Here is a 26,482-nt window from a genome sequence, read left to right as displayed (position 1 = left end):
TAGTGCTTTTCCTATTGAAGGGTAATTAAAATTCTTTTAATATGGTGGAAAGAAGTATCATTAACATTTCTAATAATTTTCATTTCAATTGTTAATAAAAATTAATGATGATCATTGGACTGTTTGTAAAACCATACTGGAAATAGAGAGTAATAAAAAGCACCATCTCACAGGGATGTTGTGAGGATTAAATTTGTTAATACATGTAAAGCACTTACAACTAGACTTCATACATAATAAAATGCTTGACAACTATTCATTAGTAATTGAGGATGGTGCTGGGACTCTTCTTTCCCTTCATTTTGCAGGAGGGCTCCTGATGGTTAGTTGATCACTTCTTCCATTTGTAGTGAGGTTGGCAGTTTTCTCTCAGGCCCTTGCAAAAACTCCATGATAGGATCATCGTCCTTAAGACTTTCCGTCAGCTTTCTTTGCAGGGGTCCTCTTCTAAGACCCTTGATGACAGAGGGCTGAGAAGAGCTGCAGAACGGTTATTCTATTGCAGTCAAGTGGTGAGGGCTTAAAGTGAGCTTTGCCTGTTAGCCCTGTGTGACTGAGGGGTGCGGGGCAAATTGTTCTAACTCCTTACTTTCTTCCTTTGCCCGTATCTCATCTCAGAGAATGACCTTCTCATCTCTTTGCTTACTCTGAGCAGCCACACCCGACTTCTTTTACTTTCACACAGATGCCATATCCTCTCCTACATCTACCCCTTTGAACATGCTGTTCCCTTTAATGTAACATACTCTTTCTTTCCCCTCCCCAGTTGCTTTATTTGGTCAGATCCTACTCATGCTTGCATTAATTGCCTCTTTTTTAGGAGACATTTTCTAACAAATTCCCACCAGACTAGTTTGTATCTCTGCCATGCTCCCCTTTCACACCATCATGGTTTTAAAATCTTTCATCCTATTTGGAGTAACCCTACAGACTGAGCTCCAGAGGGATTGATAGAATCTGACATGTTCATTGCTGCATCCCCAATTCCTGGCACATAGGAAGCTTCAATTAATGTATACGTGGATGGAAAAAAAATACTGGCAGTATTGTTACTTAGAATTTGGTTAATATTTCCACAGCTGCCCTTGTTTCATGGATTTTTTATTTTTATTTTTTTTTCCTGTAAAGCTGCTGAAACTTAGAAGCTGATTTTGTCACAGTGTAAGATGCCTTTGGAAAATTCTGCATTCCTCTTAGATGAATCTTTACAACTTGGTGAGTTTCACTGGATATCTTCGGTCTTCATTTTGAGCTCAGAAGTATGCCTTCTCTCTCTTTTTTTTTTTTGACATAAATATTGGGTACAGTGAGGTTTGCAATCTCCTTGCAAGGAGCATAGGACAGATTATTATAAAAACATTTACAGCATAGCCTGCTACCTTCTTTGATAGCTTTTATTTATCTTTAGAGTTTTTATTCTCAAGAGAAGTGAAAAATTATTTATTGAAAATTAATTGATATCCAGATGTATTTCAGCAGTTCTTGAAATTCTTCAAAGTTACCATCTGAAAGTAAGAACTATAACTTGTTTTGTTTTTTTTTTGAGAGAGAAAGGTGACTTGCAATTGAATGAAAAGTAGAATAAGAATTATTTCATGTCAGGTTTTAGGTTTAGAGATCAGGTGACTGAGGTAAAGATGGGCCAGTCACCAGCTACAACTCCAGCTTATAAGCAGGTCTGTCCATCTAGGGTTTGCACACTACCAAATCCAGCCTACTGCCTGTTTTGTATGACCTGTAAACTAAGAATAGTCTTTACATTTTTAAATGTTTAGTGGAAAAAAATCCTGGAAGAAGAGTACTACTTTGCAATATGTTGAAATTATATGAAACTCAGGTTTACTGTTTATGAATAAAGCTTTACTGATACACAGCCGATCTTGTTTTTTTACATATTGTGTATGGCTGTTTTCAGGCTATAGAGGCAGAGTTAGGGAGTTGCATCAGAGACCTTAGGGCCCAGGAAGCCAAAAATATTTACTTCATGACCCTTTATAGAGTAAATCGGAGAAGGAAATGGCAACCCACTCCAGTATTCTTGCCTGGAGAATCCCAGGGATGGAGGAGCCTGGTGGGCTGCCATCTGTGGGGTCGCACAGAGTCAGACACGACTGAAGTGACTTAGCAGCAGCAGCAGCATAGAGTAAGTTAGCTGACCTCTGCTCTACCTAGTTGGAAAAGTATTTATATAGATTGAGTGCTAACATAAGAAATGAGTTGGGGAAAATTAGAGGGAAATAAGAGTTAATAACCAATTCTCAGTGGCTGAACTTAACGTTTTTTTCTATCCTGGAAAGTATAATCCATATTCTCATTAGACCTGTGTTGCTGTTTTCAAGCAGGCAATAAGTTGATTCTGTTATTACTTTTCTTCTAAAGTGAATGTAAATGGACATATTAGGAAGAAAATTACAATAGTACCCTCAGTTTTTTTACCAGGTTTTAGTGTTACCATAATGTCTTAAGCAGTGCGCGCGTGCAAGTCGCTTCAGTTGTGTCCAGCTTTGCGACCCAGTGGACTGTAGCCCGCCTGGTTCCTCTGCCTATGGGATTCTCCAGGCAAGAATACTGGAGTGGGTTGCCATGGGATTCTCCAGGCAAGAATACTGGAGTGGGTTGCCATGCTCTCCTCCAGGGGATCTTCCCAACCCAGTGATGGAACACATGTCTCTTATGTCTCCTGCATTGACAGGCAGGTTCTTTACTACTAATACCAGCTGGGAAGCCTGCTTAAACAGACTATCCTCTAAATCATGATTAAAAGAAGCAGATATCAAGCACACAAAAATAGGTCATATTGCCTTGCTTAAGCCACACCCTCATGGGAAACAGCAGTGATAAAAATTAAGCCATGAATGAAAATTGGACTTAGTTATGTTATTTAGGGTTGGTAAATTTTGTGCTAGCCACTGCAGTCATATGATTAACTCAAATTAATAGAAAACCAGTGCAAATTGTGTTAAAGAATAATAAAAAAGTTCTAGCTAAACCGTAAAAAACTATAGCTAAAATAAAAATAAACTACAAAAGTGACTTTAGCAGTTCTTGATCACACGACAGCTAAGATTCAAACCAGGATTAGATAACCCATTATGCTTAGCCCTAAACTCGGATAATTACAGTAACAAAATTATTTGCCAGAGTTCTATTAGCAATAGCTTAAAACTCAAGAGACTTGATGGTGCTTCATACCCCTCTAGAGGAGCCTGCTCTATAATTGATAAACCCTGATAAACCTCACCAGCATTTGCTAATTCAGTCTGTATACTGCTGTTTTCAGCAAACTCTAAAAAGGAATAATAGAAAGTATAATTTTTATACATAAAAATACTAGGTCAGAATGTTAACTTGTGGGATGGGAGGAAATGGACTACATTTTCTATTTCAAAAACATATTTCTTATTATATGAAAGTTTTTATGAAACTGAAAACCAAAGGAGGCTATGGTAGTAAATTAAGAATAGAGTGCCTAGTTGAATCAGACCATCAAGCATTCACATTCCATCCATCACCCTCCTCAATTAATAACCTTTATAACCTCTTAGCAAGTACCAAACACGTATGAGGAGATAAAGTCTTAATGAGGGAAGCATACTAGAAAGTGTGCTTGGATAAATCAAAGGATAGTGTAAATAAAAACACCTAGTTTATTTTACTCTCAGGAGTTTCATAATTTATGGATACTTTAAATCTGTCCCAAAACTCCCACAAATTCAACTGTTACAAGCAGATTAAATACATTATTCACCCAGTATTTAAAGTATAAGAGATGGAAAGTTAAAAATTTGGGGTGCTATATAGAAAATACTGTAAGGGCATGATAAAAAAAAAGCATTAAAAATAATAAAAAACAAACCTTTCCCCTTTTACCTTTTGTATTATGATTTAACTAGGAAATTTTTAACAAAGAGAACTTAAATACCCAGAAGCAAGATGAGCTCCTTATGAATGGTTTATTAGAACAAACTCATCTATATAGCAAAATTCCAGGAATATTTATAAGTAGAGGTGATAAGCCTAACAAGCCTGATGAGAGCTGGTTGTCCAAAAAATAGGAATCTTAGATTTTAGTTCCTCTTTACAAACTATTAAAAAATCAGAAATTTTAATGTATTTTTAAATGTTAATCTAAAAAGTTTCAACTCCTTAGAAACAGGATACAACCTTATCTGGAGAGTAAAAATAACACCGTAGTCGCCTTAAAAAACAGCCATTGATTAAGTATTCAAGCTTGGCAACACATTTACTTTAATACCAACAATAAATCGACTCCTAGTTTAATACTGGACTAATCTATTAATTAAAAGAAACAATAATGTTAATATGACTAACAGGAAATATTTCTTCTTGCATAAGCTTATATAAGTTATGGAATCACTAGTAGTTAACAACAATCTAAGTCAATGTTAAATTATTTTTTAAAATTACTCTTAATCTGACAGAGGTATGCACCTACCAAAAGATTTTTAAAAAGTAAAAGGAAGTCAACAAGTACAAACCTTGCCTATGTACCGAGTGTATCACCTCTAGTCTGACTAGTATTAGAAGCACTGCTTGCCCAGTGACGTCTGTTATCCTGACCATGCAAAGGTAGCATAATCGCTTGTTTTCTGAGTAATTGACCTTCCTGTGAAGAGGTGGGAATAACAAAATAAGACCAGAGACTGTATGGAGCTTTATTTAATTAATGCCCCCCCCCCCAATGAACTAAATCATCGTGGGATAATAAAACTTTTATATAGGTTAGCGGTTTTGTTTCGGGTGATCTCACAGAACAGAGAAGTCTCTGAATGATTAAAATTTAGACCAAATAGTCAAAATGTTTGATCCCTTACTGATCCAAAAAATTGATCAACGGAGCAAGTTACACTACAGATAACAGCATAGTCTTACTCTAGAGTTCATATCGACAGTAGGGTTTAGAATCTTGATGTTGGGTCAGGACATCCCAATGGCATAACCAATATTAAATATTCATTTATTCAATAGTTAAGGTCCTATGTAATATGAGTTTACACCAGAGTAATCCAAGTCAGTTTCTATTATATATTTCTCCCAGTACAAAAAGACAGAAATAAGACCTACTTTTCAAAAGCACCGTAAAACTACTTAATGATATAATCTTAATTCATGAAAACACCCTGCTAGAGAACACAGGTTAGACTGCAGAGCCTAGTAATTGTATAAAAAAATCATTATTATTATAAGGTTCAACTCTCCTAACAAAATGTTTAAAATTAACATTCTAACACTCTTCATCCTGTTTCTTCTAGCCGTGGCATTCCTCACACTAATTGAATGAAAAGGTATTAGGTTACATACAACTTTGAAAAGAACCAAGCTTCACTGACTCATATGACCTCCTATAGCCTATCACCGACACAGTTAAATTATTAAAGAACCACTATGACCAGCCAGTCTTCGATTTGCATATTTATTATCACATCCATTCTAAAAGTATCTAGTAGTAAATACCTTTTGTGCAGTTTCTGTTTTTTTCTACGTAAGGAGTTTATCTGTAAAGGACATTATCTGTTTCTGTGTAAGGAGATATATCTGTTATCATATTTTTATGTAAAAGTACTAATATTTTATTTGGAAAGTAGTTGGTGACTGACTCAGTGTAACAAGGCTAGTATGTACATTGGGGATTAAGGAACATGGTCCCTTTTGGAGTCAATGGATAGATTGGAGGATATTTTTAAGGAGTCGTCTGCAGCCTGACCGAGGCAAATTAAGTCCTCTGTGAGATTTAAGACCACAATTTTAGGATCTACCTTTCTTGTGCTCTTCTGTGGCTTCCCTGGTGGCTCAGATGGTAAAGAATCTCCCTGCGATGTGGGAGATCCAGGTTCTTTCCCTGGGTTGAGAAAGTCCCCTGGACAAGGAAATGGCAACCCACTCCACTATTCTTGCCTGGAGAATTCCATGGACAGAGGAGCCTGGCAGGCTGCTGTCCATGGGTTTGCAAAGAGTCAGACATGACTGAGCAACTATTGCTAACTTCTTGTGTCTCTGGAACATGTCACAGTTCTGTGCAGTTTGACACATTTACCACACTGCATCCTAGTTGCTTCATTTTCAGCATAGAGAAAAATAATACCTTTCCTATTTGAAAGCAGGAATCTTAGGTTTGCTAAATTATAAATTTCTTAAGGGTGAGTACCATGCCTGATTTTTTAAAATTATTTGATCTCTTTGTAGCTGTCATAGATCTGGCACATAGTTGGCACACAGTCAATGTTTGTTGAGTAAAAGTACATGATATCTTGCATCTCAAATAGCTATTATTTCTATGCAGGGTCACAATAATTCCAGTTCATTTAAAGATTTGCTTACTGGGATTAGGTGTCTTTTTGTTACTGTAGGAGAGAATTTTGATGAAAACAGTAATTTTTTCTGAATCCATTTCTGCATTCATTCCCTACAGATAGCTATCAAATCATTGGCCAGATTTGTCTGTTAATTAATAATTTTTAATTCATCTAAGTTATAATAATGTTTTGACATCTTGAGGGATAAGATTTAACAGTATCAAATCTAGAAACCTTTTGATAATAAAGCTTTAAAAAATATATATACTAAAGCCACTCTTGAGTAGGAAGTTTTATATATTCTCATCTAAGTCTTCTGAAACTTTTCCCAACTCTTCAGTTGAATCTCTTTTTTAATGAAACTTCCCTGTTTGATTTGCTCAAGAACCTATGTCTTAAAATCATGTCTTGCAGAATACCTTATAAAGACAAGACAGTTTAAAACGTGTTTCAGTTCAGTTCAGTCACGCCTGACTCTTTGCGACCCCATGAAATGCAGCATGCCAGGCCTCCCTGTCCATCATCAACTCCCGGAGTTTACTCAGACTCATGTCCATCGAGTCGGTGATGCCATCCAGCCATCTCATCCTCTGTCATCCCCTTCTCCTCCTGCCCCCAACCCCTCCCAGCATCAGGGTCTTTTCCAATGAGTCAACTCTTCGCATGAGGTGGCCAAAGTATTGGAGTTTCAGCTTCAGCATCAGTCCTTACAGTGAACACTCAGGATTGATTTCCTTTAGGATGGACTGGTTGGATCTCCTTGCAGTCCAAGGGACTCTCAAGAGTCTTCTCCAACACCACAGTTCAAAAGCATCAATCCTTTGGCACTTGGCTTTCTTGATAGTCCAACTCTCACATCCATACATGACCCCTGGAAAAACCATAGCCTTGACTAGATGGACCTTTGTTGACAAAGTAATGTCTGTGCTTTTTAGTATTCTGTCTAGGTTGGTCATAACTTTTCTTCCAAGGAGTAAGCATCTTTTTATTTCATGGCTGCAGTCACCATCTGCAATGATTTTGGAGCCCAGAAAAATAAAGTCAGCCACTCTTCCCCCATCTGTTTGCCGTGAAGTGATGGGACTGGATGCCATGATCTTAGTTTTCTGAATGTTGAGCTTTAAGCCAACTTTTTCACTCTCCTGTTTCACTTTCATCAAGAGGATCTTTAGTTCTTCACTTTCTGCCATAAGGGTGGTGTCATCTGCATATCTGAGGTTATTGATATTTCTCCTGGCAATCTTGATTACAGCTTGTGTTTCATCCAGCCCAGCATTTCTCATGACGTACTCTGAATATAAGTTAAATAAGCAGGGTGACAATATACAGCCTTGATGTACTCCTTTTCCTATTTGGAACCAGTCTGTTGTTCCATGTCCAGTTCTAACTGTTGCTTCCTGACCTGCATACAGGTTTCTCAAGAGGCAGGTCAGGTGGTCTGGTATTCCCATCTCTTGAAGAATTTTCCACAGTTATTGTGATCCACACAGTCAAAGGCTTTGGCATAGTCAATAAAGCAGAAATAGATGTTTTTCTGAAACTCTCTTGCTTTTTCGATGATCCAGTGGATGTTGGCAGTTTGATCTCTGGTTCCTCTGCCTTTTCTAAAACCAGCTTGAACGTCTGGAAGTTCACAGTTCACGTATTGCTGAAGCCTGGCTTGGAGAATTTTGAGCATTACTTTACTAGCGTGTGAGATGAGTGAAATTGTGCGGTAGTTCGAGCATTCTTTGGCATTGCCTTTCTTTGGGATTGGAATGAAAACTGACCTTTTCCAGTCCTGTGGCCACTGCTGAGTTTTCCAAATTTGTTGGCATATTGAGTGCAGCACTTTAACAGCATCATCTTTCAGGATTTGAAATAGCTCAACTGGAATGCCATCACCTCCACTAGCTTTGTTTGGAGTGATGCTTTCTAAGGCCCACTTGACTTCACATTCCAGGATGTCTGGCTCTAGGTGAGTGATCACACCATCGTGATTATTTGGGTTGTGAAGATCTTTTCTGTACAATTCTTCTGTGTATTCTTGCCACCTCTTCTTAATATCTCTGCTCAGGAGATACAATGGCTAAATCCAATACATGACTAAACTGAATCCTAAACTGGAGGAAGAAGAAAGCCCTAGAGGACTTTATTTACCCCTTTTAAAAAATAGACGTTAGATTGTAAAAGGATATCTTTGTTCTTAGGAGGTACACATTTAAGTATTTGGGAGTATTAAAGGGAATGGTATATGCACCTTACTCTCAAATGTTTCAGAAAATATGTTTATCTGTGTGTAAAGATGATGATGCAGATGTTAAAATTTGGCAGATTGGATAAAGTATATATAGGAGTTCTCCTAACATCATTGTTAAATAGTAGTATAGTTTAGAACTGAAAAAAACATCCTAGGTATAGTTTATTAAATTTTCATCTATCGTGTACTTTTCTTTAATGTTCACTTCAGCTTGTTTCAATAAAAATCTGTTTAAGTTTTCCCTTAGCTCCATAAATATTTTTTTTAAAGTAGATCTATTTTTTATTATCTTCAATATTTTGAAGGAAATTCAAGAGTAAGGATCTGTTATAATGTTTTTCAAGCTGGGTATAAAGAATTGCAGACTTTTTGGTGGGCATTTACATTATGATATGCATTATTATTATTTTTTTTTAGTTCTTCCCTCATGGCTCAGGTGGTAAAAGTATCTGCTTGCGAAGCGGGAGACCCGGGTTCGATCCCTGGGTGGGGAAGATCCTCTGGAGAAGGAAATGGCAATCCACTCCAGTACTCTTGCCTGGAAAATTCCATGGATGGAGGAGCCTGGTGGTCTATAGTCCATGGGGTCACAAAGAGTTGGACATGACTGAGCAAGTTCACTTTCGCTTTATGCCTTATTTTTAAAGCACTTTACATTTAATAATTGATTTTATTTCAGAGCAGCATTATGCTCACACCTTGTTTTGATATGCTTTTTTCAAGTTTAGCTTCCCTTTTGGCTCAGCTGGTCAGAATCCACCTGCAATGCAGAAGACCTGGGTTTGATCCTTGGTTTGGGAAGATCCCCTGGAGAAGGGAAAGGCTACCCACTCCAGTATTCTGGCCTGGAGAATTGAATGTATAGTCTGTGGGGTCGCAAAGAATTGGACACAACTGAACAACTTTGACTTTTCAAATTTAGCTAGACCAGAGCCTAGATGCTAAGCCTTAGAAGCTTTGTGTTTTCTTACCTCCTTTTTTCCAGATACAGACTGTGGGAACTGGTGATTTGGAGCTCAATATAGAAAATTGATTATATATATATTGAGAAAAAAATACTATCTTAGAATTATCTAGTTTGTACATAACTTCAGGGTAGACTTTTGTTGCCCTCATAATGTGGGAATGATCCACACATAAGACTATGCTTCAGTAATTGTCCAGAAAAAGAAAGTAAATATGACTTTTAGTCCCCAAGTAGGAGGCAGACTGATAATAGAAACCTAGTTCTACTAGACTTCAGTTTCACCAAGTAAAATAACCAAAAAATTAAAAATAGAAAGATCAAGGGACTGATGTAGTATTGGTAACTTTTAAATGCTTTATATTAAAACATGCATATTATCCAGTGCATAAATACTGAGTGTCATTTTGATGAAATTTTATGAAGTGAACACTTGTTTAACCAATACCAATACCAAGGTCAAGATGTAGAACATTTTCATCAATCCTGGAGTCTCCTTCATGCCCCCTGACAGTCATCATGCTCTCCCAAAGGGAACTGTTACTCTGGCTTGATTCAGTATTCATTGGTATTGTCTGTTTTTGAACTTCATTTTTTTCATGATCAACATCTTGTTGGCAGGAGTCATTCATATTGAGTCATATGGCAGTAGCTCATCCTTTTTCATTGCTTTGTAATACTTCATTATTTGTATATACAACAATTTATTCATCCATTGTACGGTTGATGAGCATTTGGTTTATTGTCAGTTTTTGACTTCTATAAACAGTTCTGCTGTGAACATTCTTGAGCATGTCTTTTGGCACATATGTATGCCTTTCTGTTGGATAAATGACCAAGGGGGAACATGGTGAGTCTCAGGGTATCTGGATGTTTAGCTTTTGTAGATGTTTCCTAGCTTTGCGTGTTCTGATGATTCTTTGTCTCAAAGCCAAGAAGATAATTCTGCTATGTTTTCCTCTATAAACTTGAGTGTTTAGGTTTTTGCATGGTGTGTGGTAGGATTCATGGTTTATTTTGTTTTCCACTTGGAAATTCATTTGGTGCAGCATTATTTATTGAAAGGACTGTACTTTGCTATGGAACTCAGTGGGTAAGGTGACTGTTTAATTGTGGGTCTCTTTTTGGACTCTGTTTCTGTTCCATTGCTGCTTGTTCTGTTCCATTCTTTGTTGTTAGTCCAGTGCCATACTGTCTTAATTATTATAGCTTTAAATTCTCCAACCTTTGTTGTTCAAAATTGCTTTGGTTGTACTTGCCCTTCTGAATTTCAATTAAGATTTTATACTCAGCCTGTCAGTTTCCTAAAGAAGTAAATAAATAATAAATCCCTACTTAATATTAAGCATGTTAAGTATTTTTTATTTCTTACTGTTATTGTCTAGCTTAATGCTGAATCTGTAGATGGATTGGATATATTAAATATCTTTCCATATTGAGACTTTCAATACATTAACCATAGTTTATCTCCCATGTATTTAGATCTTTTAAAATTACTCTCAGAAATGTTTCGTTTTGTGTGTAGAGGTCTTCCACATCTTTTAACTTTTAAAATTAGTGACATTGTGATTATGTTTTTTTTAAAGTCCTTACAGTTTATAAATTCATACTAGAGTATTTACAGATAATATAGTTTGGGGGATTTGATTCAAATAATACAGAGGAAGATGGGAAGGAGTGGGGAAGGGACAGAATAGGTGAAACAAGATTGACTGTGATTTGATAATTATTGAAAATAGGTGATGGATATATGAGTTAATCATTATTCTTTTTTACTTTTGTGTGTATTTGAGATTTTCCATAACAATAGGTTTAAAAATACATATTAACTAAAGATTGAAACCCAAATATATAAGAATTCAAAAGTTTATAATTCTTTAAAAATAACTCATTTCATTACTCTGGAATCATTGGTAAGTGAAAGATCATTTATTTTTTATTTTCTGCACAGACTTTCTTCCAGGATAACCAAATGGTTCAGAGGGAAAGTTGACTGTTAATAGAAGAATCATAGGTAGTAAGAAATGCTAGGAGAATGATGGGATTAGAAACTCACCACAGTGCAATTTCTAATAGAATTGTGATCTAGATAATGACCAGTTGTGTGCATGCGTGCTCAGTTGATCAGTCGTGTCTGACTCTCTGCAACGCTATAGACTGTAGCCCACCAGGCTCCCCTGTCCATGGCATTCTCCAGGCAAGAATACTGAAGTAGGTTGCCATTTCCTCCTCCAGAGGATGGAATCTTCCTGACCTGGGGATTGAACTTGCGTCTCCTGCATTGGTAGGTGAATTCTTTACTTCTGAGCCACCTTGAACTACTAAAGCCATGAGGTGAAAGTCTGTTGGGAAATAAATATAATACAATGAATAGGCCGAAATGGAGTAAGCTTCTGTCTGACTGATTAGAATGAAATACTCAGCAGAATACCAAAAGCAGCTAGCTATCTAAGGACTCTGAAAATTAATAATAGGCAAATTGAGAAGTCATAACTTGAAAAATAGCCTGTATAGTGGTGAATATGCGTATTCTCTCATTCCATGACCCAGGTTTGACCAAATAGTGGGCTGAACTAGGGAACTGCACAGTGGGTATGAAAGTTTGCAAAAACCCCAAGAGAAGACCCTTATTTCTTACCAGAAGACAAGGAAAAGTAAATCACCTCCCCTTTTTTATTCTTTTTCTCTCTTAAGTCTGCCCTGAGACCATCTCTGTCTATAAAGTTGCATTGCCATGGTGGCATAAAGACTAAAACTGAGAGAAAACCATTTTTCTCGTCAGAGGATTTGGGGAAATTGATGCATGCTGGAGACAACTCACAGAGAAGAGGGCTAATGTGAAAGGAGACTCACAGAGGTCCCACCTTACTCATGAGCTACACATGCATGGACAGACCCAAAGAAACAGAAAAGACGGAGAACTGACCTACGATGTAAACCACTGTTCAAATCCTAGACTTGCTGGAGTGGTGCATGCAGAGGAGGCATGCAATATATAACTTAGGCAACAACAACAAAAAAAATCAGATTCTCCAGAAGATGTTAACAGAATCTGATTTCATAAACTAATATTCAGAATGCCTAGGCTATAATACAGAATTATTTTACATACAAAGAAACAGGAAAATCTGACTATTTTTTACAAGAATAGACAATAAATAGATGCCAACCCTGAGATGATTCAGATGATGGAATTATCAGAAAAAGACTTTAAAGCAACTGCTATATTATATCCCTGGGCAGTGAGGCAAAAGTGAACATTTTTGAAATGAATAGAAAGATAGTTCTCCTCTGATATAGAACCATATAAAAGAATCAAGTGGTAATTTCAGAACTGAAAAATATATGAAACACAAATTTACTACATGGACTCAATAGCAAACTTGAAGATAATCATCAGTGGAAATCTCAAATCATGTTTCTTCTGTATCAGGGGTATGTCTTTCTTCTATAATGCTTATGTCTAGGTTGCATCCTGTGAAGCCTGGTCATAGGCCTTCTAGCTGTGAATTAGCATGCCATTTACATATTCTCTTTTATCCTTAATTATTCAAAGGCTTCCCTGATGGCTCAGCAGTAAAAAAATCTTGCCTGCAATACAGAAGATGTGGGTTGCATCCCTGGGTCAGGAAGATTCCCTGAAGAAGAAAATGGCAACCCTGTATTCTTGCCTGGAAAACCCCATGGACAGAGAGAGGAGTCTGGTGGGCTACAGTCCATGGGGTTGCAGAAAAGTCAGACATGACTTAGGGACTAAACAACAACTCTTACTTGAATACTGCAAATGTGTCTGTATCAAGGGAGTTCCAACTCCCTTGGAGTATCAAAGGAACTTGATACTTGGAGTATCAAACGGAACAGATTCAGATAGGGTTTTGGCCTGTGATTTTCCCAGACCTTGTCATTTCAGGCAACGTTCAAGCAGTCAGTCAGTGGATTGAAAAAATAATAGTCAGCTAAGGTACTTAATATATCCATGTAGTTTTGTTTATTTGAAAGCTTTAAAAGTAAATAGGTATAGAGAAGTGGAAATGGACAACATATACATAAATCATGCCCTGTAAAATCTTACTATTTAAAGGAAATGAATGTTACCTTGAAAATAAATGTAGATATAATGATTTTAGTGAAGAAGAAATACATTGATGATGACAGTTTTCTGAATAATCTGTGGTTCAGAATGCATCGAAACTTATTTGAGCTAGTTTTCAGATGATTGTGAACTTGCTTGACCTACTTGGCTGCACAAAAGGAACCTTGTAGTTTACCGAAATTTTAATAGATCAAAACAATTGTCTTTTTTGTGAAGTGATTGCACTGCAAAAAGAGGAATATTTATGGCCTTGACGATGTAAGTTTTGGTAGTATTTATGTGCATCTGGTGGCCTCATTGAGAAAGTATATGTCAAAACATTGTTATAAGATTATTAAACATAAGTTGTTAAACATCTCATGAGCTGACCCTAAACCTATTATTTTCGTAGTGGTACTTAATCAAATTTCTTGACAGGTCCCTGTAGTTTTATAGCACTGATAAAAATCTGTACTTCTAAAAAAAAAAAAAAAATCTGTACTTCTTTTGGGTTGATATAATTTGCTCTCTCTTCTTCTGGAGACCCATCTCAGAAATTTACATAAAGTGCCTCTTAAAAATAAAACATTCCAGAAAGGCTGGGATTGTTCAATCCTGTTAGACATCTGTTTGATATTTACAGATTATGCCATTTTACGTGGTGTAGCCCATTAAATAATTGTCCAAAAGGGAAATCTGCTGTCTTATTCATTTGGATATTAAACTAAGACTTTGGCCATTGAGAAAAGCATGCCTTGAGCCTATTGCATATAGCAGTAAAGTTAGACATTCAGTTGCATTTGAACTCATGCAGCTGGGATTCTCATCTACAGTATTTCTCAGTTCCCTTCAAGAAAAACAAAAGGAAAAGAGTTCAGGTAGTTATAAAATTCTGAATGGTGATACAGTCTTACCTATTGATGGATCAGATTATTTAATGTTTATCCCCAGAGGATATTTTCTGTTCACCAGAGAATTTTCTTGGGTCATACTATGTGGTAGGCACAATAATGGTCCTTCAGTGATGTCCATGTCCTAAGTTCCCAGAAACTGTGACTGTTAGGTTTGATGACAAAGAGGAGTAAAGGTTGCTAATCAGCTGACCTTATAATGGGATCATTATCTTGGATTATCTGGGTGGGCCCAGTGTAATTACAAGTGTCTTGATAAGGTGAGAGGGAAGCAAAAGAAATGATGACCTGAGAAGGATGTGACCTGCTCCTGGCTTTGATCATTGAGGAGGGGATCCCTGAGCCAAAGGTTGCAGGCAGCCTTTAGAAGCTTGTAAAGACTGGGAAACAGATTTTCCTGTTCAAATTTCCAGAAAGAAATGCAGCCCAGCAGACTTCTTGAGTTCCCCCAATGGTAAATGGTAAGGCCTGGAGTGAGAGCAGAACTCCTGGCGAAGAGAGCTCTGTTGGGGCAGGAAGTGGGAAGAGAGTGTGCAAAAACAATACTGAGGAAAGAGGATGTTTTGCTAATGATAATATGTCTAGAGGACACAATCAAAGGATTTTGAAAATTGAGAAAGAAAGGGGGAAGGTATCAATGTGGGGTTATACAGAGTGTGTAGGAACAAAAGTCTGGGTGGTGTGGGATGACCTGAGTCTTGATCCTCTCCTGGTGACTGATACGAAGGAAAGTAGGGCATAATGGGATTAGTCCCTGTGGTTTCCTAGGTAGATTATTGTGACTATGGAGGGAGAAAGGGTTTGGGAAAGCCAGATTTATCAAGAGCAGCCAGAGATTTTAGACCTGTATTAAGTTTCTAACACTGCCATAGAATGACAAACGTAGAAAGTACTGCAGACTTAATGGTTTAAAACAGAACAAATTTATTATTACTGTCTTATAGTCTTGCAGCTCAGAAGTTTGATAAGGGTCTCACTGGGCTAAAGGTAAGAGGTAGTAGTAGGGCTGCATTCTTGCTGGGAGCCTCAGAGGAGAGAGAACGTTTCCTTCTATCTTCAAGCTTCCAGAAGCTGCCTATATTTCTTGACTTGTGGCTGTCTTCTTTCACCTTCAAAACCAGCCACATTGCCTCTTTCTCTTTTGTCTCATATCGCTCTGACCATGGGCAGGACAGGTCCTCTGCTTTTAAAGACTTGTGTGATTACATTGGATCACCCAGATAATCTGGCATAAACTAACTACTCATCTCAAAATCTTTAACCTTATTGCATCTATGCAGTCCCTTTTTGAAATGTCTTTGCCGATTTCAGGGATTAGGGCATGGTTCTTTTAGTGGGGCCTTATTCTGCCTACTAGAGGGTCCCTTCTTTCTTCCTGTGAATACTAATGTAGGGCTTGGTGCAGGATGGCATCCAGGTTTGGGGTGTGGTACCTGGTTCAGTATGTAGTTGATGCTGAGTCTTGGGCTTGAACTCTTGCTGCACTTCAGATCTTCTGTGAGGCTCATTTGAGGCTGAGGACAGTCTCAGGCCTCACTCTGATCTCAAAAAAGGGTTAAGGTACTCACGTACTGTATGGACCAGATCAGTCCATCATATGAAGAGGGAAAGTGAAAGTGAAAGTGCTCAGTTGTGTCCGACTCTTTGCATCCCCTTGAACTTTCCATATAGTCCATGGACTTCTCCAGGCCAGAATACTGGAGTGGGTAGCCTTTCCCTTTTCCGGGGAATCTTCCCAACCCAGGGATTGAACCCAGGTCTCCCACATTGCAGGCAGATTCTTTACTGGCTGAGCCACAGGGGACTCAGACATTATTTGAAGAAATAAATTTGTTGAATAATTGCAGTAGTCTTGTGTGCTACCAAAAGAGCTGTATTAATCTTTCAGTTTTTGTTTACTTAATGAGGCTTCAAAAATGCTTCACATCTAGGTATTGACAGGGTAGAATTTTGATAGCATTTGATGTTTGTCTTGAACCAGAATATTCTTTGGTTCTAAGAGGTCTGGATCATGAGACTTTAGGGTGTGTTTCTTGTTTTTACTGTCAATTTTAGATTTAAGTTGGTGTTACAAACTGCTGTAGAATCAAGAATTTTTTATCATGCTAATGTTTCATATCTATTGTCGAGGTGAACTAATGTTCCCATTCAGTACTGAATAAATTGAGAACTTTATTTCATTGAGAACTTAAATTTCATCTTTACTCATTTGTTAAATAATTTTAAAAGTATTTCAGCCTTTCTTTACAAGTTAAAATTGTTCTCTTAGAAATAATTATCTTCTTACCTATAATACAAACAGTAATCTGCAGAAGCAAGTTTGACTTTTTCATAAATGATGATAAACATAGTTAAGGATTGTTGGGTTTTGTATTATATCAATTAAATTTCAGCACTACTTTTAATTAATGTTTATATCAATAGATCCCTCAGTCCCAGAAAGATCTGTGATATCAGATTTAACTAACCTAAATTCCAAAGTAGGTCAGTAGGTCAATAGGTTATTAGGTTAGAAAAGGATTTATTGTAGTTTCCATTTTTTAAACTGAGGTTCTTGAGTTAAACCTTGTAAATTAGTAATTTAATATTAATGATTAGATGAAATAAAATGCTGCTTCTTTAAGTTACAGGAACAAGTACATAGGAAGATAGTCTCTCTTACTCATGTGTGGTAGTAGTAGCGTGTTACTTTGTTACTCATGTTTTTTTTTCCTTAGCCCAGGCTCTAATGTTGGATAGTTAAAAGGAAATAAACAAGAAAAAGGCAGCAGTTTAGGTTCCCTTGTTTTAAAATAATACATGTTCTTAGAAAAATTTTAGAAAGTGCTAAAGAAAAAGTAAAAATGGAAAAAGTCCATAAGCTAATTACTCAAATAAGAACAGTTGATATTTTGACATATTTTGGATTTATGTTCAATATATTTTAATGTCACTGTTACTGCTGCTGGGTGTTTAAATCTTTCCAGCATTACTGTTTTAAATAATAATGCATTCCCTGTCAAACTTTGTCAAACTTTTTGGATACATCTCTGATTATTTCCTTTTTTTTCCTCCCCCAGAATGAGATTACTAGGTCAAAGGACTTAAGCGTTTCAAGTTATAGACACTTCTCACCAAACCTTTTTTAAGAAAGGGAGTCCCCATGTCCTCTCTGACAGCACTGTTCAGTGTCTGTCACATGTCTCTGTCACAGACTCCTCAGACTGTTCTTAAGTGTGGTGGACACTTGAGAGTCATTCCTTGTCCTCAGCACAGTGTTGACATTGTCAACTTCTTGAAGTACTCTTTTCTTTTAGCGACAAATAATCCTTCATGGCTCTCTTCTTTATCTTTGATTGGTCCTGTTCTGTCTAGCTGATGGTATTATTAATACTAATTATAAGTCAGGAAGCAACAGTTAGAACTGGACATGGAACAACAGACTGGTTCCAAATAGGAAAAGGAGTACGCCAAGGCTGTATATTGTCACCCTGCTTATTTAACTTATATACAGAATACCTCATGAGAAATGCTGAACCGGATGAAGCACAAGCTGGAATCAAGATTGCCGGGATATGCAGATGATGCAGATGATGCAGAATCAGATATGCAGATGATGCCACCCTTATGGCAGAAAGTGAAGAACTAAAGAGCCTCTTGATGAAAGTGAAAAAGGAGAGTGAAAAAGTTGGCTTAAAGCTCAACATTCAGAAAACTAAGATCATGGCATCCGGTCCCATCACTTCATGGCAAATAGATGGGGAAACAGTGGAAACAGTGACTGACTTTATTTTGGGGGGCTCCAAAATCATTGCAGATGGTGACTGCAGCCGTGAAATTAAAAGATGCTTACTCCTTGGAAGGAAAGTTATGACCAACCTAGACAGAATATTAAAAAGCAGAGACATTACTTTGCCAACAGAGATCTGTCTAGTCAAGGCTATGGTTTTTTCCAGTGGTCATGTATGGATGTGAGAGTTGGACTCTAAAGAAAGCTGAGTGCCGAAGAATTGATGCTTTTGAACTGTGGTGTTGAAGAAGACTCTTGAGAGTCCCTTGGACTGCAAGGAGATCCAACAAGTCCATCCTAAAGGAGATCAGTCCTGGGTGTTCATTGGAAGGACTGATGCTGAAGCTGGAACTCCAATACTTTGGCCACCTGATGAGTAGAGCTGATTCATTTGAAAAGACCCTGATGCTAGGAAAGATTGAAGGCAGGAGGAGAAGGGGATGACAGAGGATGAGATGGCTGGATGGCATCACTGACTCGATGGACATGGGTTTGGGTGGACTCCGGGAGTTGGTGATGGACAGGGAGGCCTGGCGTGCTGCAGTTCACGGGGTCGCAAAGAGTCGGACACGACTGAGCGACTGAACTGAACTGATAATTGAAATTTATCACTCATTTGTTGGGTTTTCTACATACTTTTTCAAACATGTAACATAGCTGATCATCAGAACAATTTTATGGGCTAGGTACTTCTGTTATGTCCATGATCCATAATTCACATTCAGGAACTGTTTCCGAAGCCCATTTCTTTACATTTTTTGCTCTGCCTTTTCCCCATTTTATTGGCTACTCTTCTGCTTGTCTCTGAAATGTTACTTTTTTCATCAGATTTTAGTCTTAGCCTTTTTTCTCCTTTTGTATGTTTTTTTTCTAGAGAAGTCCATCTAATCATTATCTTTACTGTGCATATTCTTCACCCAGTTCTTTCCTGAAAGCCACACCCGTGTTTCCAGCTGCCTGCATGACTGAAGTGACTTAGCATGCCTGCACGCACTGGAGAAGGAAATGGCAGCCCACTCCAGTGTTCTTGCCTGGAGAATCCCAGGGACGGGCCAGCCTGGTGGGCTGCCGTCTGTGGGGTCACACAGATTGGACACGACTGAAGCGACTTAGCAGCAGCAGCAGCTCGATGTTTCTCCTCTTCCATGTCCCATAGATATCTTAAGCATAACATGTCTAAAGCTGTATGCGTCATTAGAAGTGTTTGTGAGGTGCTTGTTTGACAGTGATTAAGAGCGTGCTGCTGTGAGCTGTGCTTAGTCGCTCAGTCGTGTCCGATTCTCTGTGACCCCACGGACTGTAACCCGCCAGGCTTCTCTGTCCATGGCGATTCTCCAGGCAAGAATACTGGTGGGTTGGCATGCCCTCCTCCAGGGGATCTTCCCAACCCAGGGATCGAATCCAGGTCTTCTGCATTGCACGTGGATTCTTTACCATCTGAGCTGCCAGGGAAGCCCAAGAATACTGCAGTGGATAGCCTATCCCTTCTGTAGGGGATCTTCCTGACCAGGAATCTAACCGGGGTCTCCTGGGTTGCAGGCAGATTCTTTATCAGTTGAGATACCAGGGAAGCCTGATTAAGAGCATAGTTCAAGCTAAATGATTGGGTTTTATGTCTTAGCCTTACTGCTCATCTTGGCGAGCTAGCTTACATATTCTCTTTGTGTTTCAGTTTCCACATCTGTAAAATGGAGATAATAACAGAGCCTACTTCATGTGATTGTTGAGTCTTAAGTGAGAGAAAACTTTGAAGAATGCCTGGCACGTAGTAAATGTTCAATAAATGTTAGCCAGTGCTTTCAACATCATTCCCTCCCTCTTTTCTCCAGTTTACTCCTCCAGTATTACCTATCCACCCCACAGATGTCCAAGCCAAAATTTGAGTGATACTCTTGCCTTCTCCCTGCCCCCAACTTCTGTTAATCAGTCACCAAATTCTGTCTAGTCACCTCAGTATCTATATTAAAATTTCCATTTTTTAAAATGATCTCTGCTTCTATATTGTTTTACCTGAACTGTGACAAAACTATACTTCTACCATTCTAATTCTAGTCCTGGTTTCTTATATTCTCTTTTCTGTGTTGTAACCAGATGGTGGCTCAAAAGAACAAGTGTCTATTAATGTCAGTTTCCTGCTTAAAACTTTTCAGTGTCGTAACTGGGGGCAGTGGGGTCGGGAGTTACCTTCACGTGACCTTTCATGATCCGCTCACCTCATCTTTATCGTCTCTTACTGCCACCTCTGTTACCCCTGGTCCCTAGGTGTTTGCTCCAGTCATCACTCAGGTGCTTGGTAGTATTCTAAAATCACAGTTCCTTCTCATGTCTCCAGACCTTTGTGTACATTTTCTCTTGACATTGATGAAATTTCTCTCTGCTTAGTGAAATCTAATTTTTTCCTTAAGATCTCAGTTTATGTGTCACTCCTTCAGGAGACTTCCCTAACTTCTGTGTCGCTCCCGGAGTGACACAGTTTTGTTTTGTGTCACAGAGAATGCTCTCTCAGAGAGCATTTTGTGCCTTCTCTGGGAAGCACCTCAAATGCAGTGGCTGTGTCTATTTCTCCATTTCAAAACTACAGTCAGTGTACTACTGGACACTTGTATGAGCACTCAGTAAATATTTGCTGAATGATAATATATGAAGTAGAATTTTTAAGGAATCACTACTATTTAGCTATAATATGTTTTTACTTCACTTCTTTTATTTCTGTTGAAAGAAAGTGAAAATCACTCAGTTGTGTCAACTTTTTTCCACCCCCATGGACTATACAGTCTGTGGAATTCTCCAGGCCAGAATACTAGAGTGGGTAGCTGTTCCGTTCTCCATAGGATCTTCCCAACCCAGGGATCGAACTGAGGTCTCCTGCATTGCAGGCAGATTCTTTACCAGCTGAGCTACCAGAGAAAGCTCCTTGCCAGGAATAATTTTTACATTTATCAGCTGTTTGTTTTCTTCGTGGCTCCTTATTTAGTCATACTTTTTTGTTGTTGTTAGTTTTGTTTCAGTTTTAAACTCTTTTGAATAACTTTTAGGGATACCTAATACTGCAGCCATGAAATTAAAAGACACTTACTCCTTGGAAGGAAACTTATGACTAACCCAGATAGCATATTAAAAAACAGAGACATTACTTTGCCAGCAAAGGTCCATCTGGTCAAGGCTATGGTTTTTCCAGTGGTCATGTATGGATGTGAGAGTTGGACTGTGAAGAAAGCTGAGTGCCGAAAAATTGATGCTTTTGAACTATGGTGTTGGAGAAGACTCTTCAGAGTCCCTTGGACTGCAAGGAGATCCAACCAGTCCATCCTAGAGGAGATCAGTCCTGGGTGTTCATTGGAAGGACTGATGCTGAAGCTGAAACTCCAATACTTTGGCCACCTCATGCGAAGAGTTGACTCATTGGAAAAGACCCTGATGCTGGGAGGGATTGAAGGCAGGAGGAGAAGGGGACGACAGAGGATGAGATGGCTGGATGGCATCACCGACTCGATGGACATGAGTTTGAGTCAACTCCGGGAGTTGTTGATGGACAGGGAGGCCTGGCGTGCTGCGATTCATGGGGTCACAAAGAGTCAGACATGCCTGAGCGACTGAACTGAACTGAACTGAACTGAACTGAATATGATAGAACGAAGAAGGCAATGGCACCCACTCCAGTACTCTTGCCTGGAAAATTCCATGGACAGAGGAGCCTCGTAGGCTGCAGTCCATGGGGTCGCTAAGAGGCAGACATGACTGAGTGACTTCACTCTCACTTTTCACTTTCATGCACTGGAGAAGGAAATGGCAACCCACTCCAGTGTTCTTGCCTGGAGAATCCCAGGGATGGCGGAGCCTGGTGGGCTGCCGTCTCTGGGGTCGCACAGAGTCGGACACGACTGAAGCGACTTAGCAGCAGCAGCAGCAATATGGTAGAAAATAACTGTTTGTCATGCTGCAGATGTTTAAGCCTTTTATTTTGGTTTTAAAGGGGGAGTTTCTAGTTGTGTTTATTTTGTTAATAATTGGTATCCCTACATATCCTTTAGACTTCATAACAGCTGCCTTAGGTAAGAATTCTGAGGCTTAGGATAATTAAGTTAATTGTCCCAAAGATTTTCATCCCTGCCTTTCTGACTCTAAACTCATGGTCTTCTACTTTCACTCCTCCAGTATGCTGGGTTTATTAGTTGCTTTTATTATGACTGGCTCTATCCCAAAACACTTAAAACCAAATAGGACACTAGGAACTGGCTTCTGAATTTGCTTCATGTGCATTTTAGGAATTCAGTTCTATTGCTCTGGTGTTTTTTATTTAGACCTTTTATATTTATTTGAGTCCCTAATCTCCAGGGATATCTTTTGTTGTTGACATTAAAAAAACAGTCTCTTTTTGTGCTCAAAAATACCCCCTCTTTTTCTGCTGTCATAAATTTCCCTGTGTCTTGCTGTCATATTACATACATAGCATATTCTTGGTTTTTAAAAAATTATGTAAAATGGACATTGCATAGGTCAGATGCAAACTATAACTGTAAAGTTTTGCATTAAGTGTGGTACGGTTGGGTTGGTCTTGGTTAATTCAATTATTCACAGTGATTGAGTTTTCATTGTTGTAAAGTTGCTAAGTTGTGTCCAATCCTTTGTGACCCCATGGACTGCAGCACGCTGGGCTCCCCAGTCTTTCACTATTTCCTGGAGTTTGCTCAAACTCCTGTCCATTGAGTCAGTGATGCTATTCAACCATCTCATCCTCTGTTGTCCCCTTCTCCTGCCCTCAATCTTTCCCAGCATCAGGGTTTTTTCCAGTGAGTTGGCTCTTGGCATCAGGTGGCCAAACTATTGGCGCTTCAGCTTCAGTATCAGTAATGAATATTCACGGTTGATTTCCTTTAAAAGTGACTGGTTTGATCTCCTGGCTGTCCAAGGGACTCTCAGGATTCTTCTCCAGCACCACAGTTTGAAAGCATCAATTCTTCGGTGCTCAGCCTTCTTTATGATCCAGCACTCGTATCTGTATATGACTACTGGAAAAACCATAGCTTTGACTGTATGGACCTTTGTCAGCAAAGTGATGTGTCTGCTTTTTAATATGCTGTCTAGGTTGGTCATTGCTCTTCTTCCAAGGAGCAAGTATCTTTTAATTTCATGGCTGTAATCACCATCTGCAGTGATTTTGGAGCCCAAGAAAATAAAGTCTGCCACTGTTTCCATTGTTTCCCCGTCTATTTGCCATGAAGTGATGGGACCGGATGCCATGACCTTAGTTTTTTGAATATTGAGTTTTAAGCCAGCTTTTTCACTCTTCTCTTTCACTTTCATAAAGAGGCTCTTTGGTTCCTCTTCACTTTCTGCCATTAGGGTGATATCATCTGCATACTTGAGGTTGTTGATTCCATACTTGGCAGTCTTGATTCCAGCTTGTACTTCATCCAGCCTAGCATTTCACATGAAGTACACTGCTTAGAAGTTAAATAAATAAGCAGGGTGACAATATACAGCCTTGACATAACTCCTTTCCCAATTTGGAACCAGTCCGTTGTTCCATGTCCAGTTTATCTGTTGCTTCTTGACCTGAGTACAGATTTCTCTGGAGGCAATTAAGGTGGTCTGGTACTCCCATCTCTTTAAGAATTTTGCACAGTTTGTTGTGATCCACACAGTCAAAGGCTTTAAGTATAGTCAGTTAAGCAGATACAGGTGTTTTTCTGGAATTCTCTTACTTTTTTTTATGATCCAGTGGATGTTGGCAATTTTGATCTCTCGTTCCACAGCTTGCACATCTGGAAATTCTCAGTTCGTGTACTATTGAAGCCTAGCTTGAAAGATTTTGAGCATTACCTTGCTAGCATGTGAAATGGATGTAATTGTACCTGCATTTGTTTTATCTTCCTGATAAATTTGATGCTTTTATTTTTATATAATGTTTTAATCTTTTGTGACAGTTATTTACTTAAAGTCTGTTTTACCTGATACAAATATGGCTGTTCTTGCTTTCTTGGTTATCGTATGGATGGAATATCTTTTTCCAGACTTTTACTTTCAGTCTCTGTATATCCTTAAATCTAAAGTGTGTCTCATAGATAGCATATAGTTGGATCTTGTTTTTTTAATCCATTTACCTACTCTCTCTTTTGATTGGCAACTTCAGTTTATTTGCAATTAAAATAATTACTGATAGGGAAAGACTTACTGTTTCATTCATTTTTTGTCCGTCTTGTAGCTTTTTCCACTTTTTTCCCTCTGGTCTTCCTTTGTGTTTCATTGATTAAAAAAAATTTTTTTATAGGGTTTGATTCTTTGATTCTGCTTTGATTCTTTTCTCATTTCCTTTTTAGGTATCCTCTATAGGTGTTTTCTTTGTGCTTACCATAATGTTAATAATGTATCTTAAGCGGATAACTTTAAAAACTCTACTCTTTTGCTTCTCTTCCCCCCACCACACTTGATCTCTGTTACAAATTACATCTGTTACAAATTACATACATATATTCATCATATGAGTGTTTGTTAGCACATATATAGGTATGTTCATTAACATACCTTATAGTTATACTTACTTTTATACTTTTGTCTTTTAACTTCTGTAGTAGAATTAAAAGTGGTTGTAGTTTTTTAAAGTTCTTTTAGAACCAATTATTAGTGTTTAGCATTTCTTTTTTTTTTTTCATTTATTTTTATTAGTTGGAGGCTAATTACTTTACAGTATTGTAGTGGTTTTGCCATACATTGACATGAATCAGCCATGGATTTACATGTGTTCCCCATCCTGAACCCCCCTCCCACCTCCCTCCCCATCCCATCCCTCTGAGTTAGCATTTCTTATATATTGTTTTGTGACAAAATTCTAAATTTTACGTTTCAAAATTATTTTAAAACCTCTTTTATGATAAATGTCTATATAAGTTGAGTAAATCTAACAAAATTTTTCTTGTTTGAACAGAATTCTGAGACTGATGGTCAGCCGTACAGAAGAAAACTTATAGTTTTCTGAAGAATCAGTTCAAAGATCTCAGAAATACAAAAGGTAATGAAATGATTCTATCTTGAAATGTACTTTGAAATGACACTTCCCTAGGAAAATGAGTTGGGGAGAGTCAGTGCTACATTATTATTTTTCATAGTGGAATTCTGTAGATGAAGGGCTAAAGATACTTTTTGGATCAGAAGCAAGTGCTTTTAATAATTTCATTGGGACTACGTGAATAAATTGGGACTGTGTAGTCACCCCACCTGGAACAGAAAGAATCAAGAAGTAGTAAGAGGTATTAGAGATGGGCAGTTAACTATCAAAGGAAGGAGTTAACAAGATGAAAGGGGTTGAAGGTAGAATATGGGAATCAGAGAACTTTGGTTTTTTAAAAAGTCTTGTAAAACTTTTCGGACACTTTAAACTTTGAACAGGTATACATTTGTGAAAATCAACACTAAGTTTTAAAATGAGAGAGGGGAATTAATTAAAGATCTTGAAATACCAACTGTACACAATTGACAAGTTGTTTTTCTGTGAAAGGGAGCAGAAAAGGAGGACGGAACCTGAAGGAGATTGGTGGGTCAAGGAAGTTTTGTGTTTCATTTTTTCTTTAAGGTAATATACTAAGATTATGATCAGAATAATGCAGTTTTGGAGGGAGAAATTAGTGATGTAGAAATGGAAAGCTTTAAGACAGCAGATGGGATTCAGAGGACAAGTAGCATCATATCATTAGATACTGCATAATTTATTTGTAATACAGAATGTGTTACATTGTATATGAATTCTTTTTCAAAGATGGACTTCCGGGTACTGAGATTTTCTGTTAGTTACCTGTAATGTTGTGTGCTGAATTTAAAACATACCTGCTTCAATATTGGCAAACTTTGAATTGCTTATACAGTTTATTAGTTATTAATAGCTCCCCATTTGATAAATTTTTTACAGGGTTGTTTTTAAAATGATGTTTATAAAAGACTTATGCCATCCTGCCCTCCATTGTGATAAAATAGTAATGGGGTGCTTACTCAGCTGGGAATTCATATCACTGAATGGCTTTGAGCGCAAGTTGCTTATGTAAAGGAGCATGCGGTTCCTAGCTGTAGCTTGATCCTTTGTTCCAACTACTGCAGCTGTTCCTTTTAAAGACATTTTACTGCATACCACACTGGTCTATTAATGTCAATATTTAAGGAAAAAGAGTTTTAACAATATTTAATAGGTATTAGAAATTCCTTGCTATGAGTAGGAACTTCAC

General features: G+C 38.0%; 1 protein-coding gene across 15 annotated transcripts in view; it reads left to right on the top strand.

Annotated features, from left to right (window-relative positions):
• The window catches only part of CLOCK (clock circadian regulator), a 131,956-nt gene that overhangs the window by 36,259 nt on the left and 69,215 nt on the right, over window positions 1-26,482 (top strand). For 4 of the 15 annotated variants that reach the window (XM_043448404.1, XM_043448402.1, XM_043448409.1 and 1 more), the window contains exons 3-5: window positions 1,129-1,215; window positions 25,195-25,278; window positions 25,765-25,839. The gene's annotated coding sequence lies outside the window, so the exon portion shown is untranslated. The remainder of the gene's footprint in view (window positions 1-1,128; window positions 1,216-25,194; window positions 25,279-25,764; window positions 25,840-26,482) is intronic. The other 11 variants (XM_043448413.1, XM_043448410.1, XM_043448407.1 and 8 more) reach the window with 3 other exon arrangements.

The sequence above is a fragment of the Cervus canadensis genome, chromosome 26 (genome assembly GCF_019320065.1).
Source record: "Cervus canadensis isolate Bull #8, Minnesota chromosome 26, ASM1932006v1, whole genome shotgun sequence".
Lineage (NCBI taxonomy): Eukaryota > Metazoa > Chordata > Mammalia > Artiodactyla > Cervidae > Cervus > Cervus canadensis.
The sequence above is the reverse complement of the archived record's forward strand: the minus strand, read 5'-3'. Positions and strand labels throughout refer to the sequence as shown.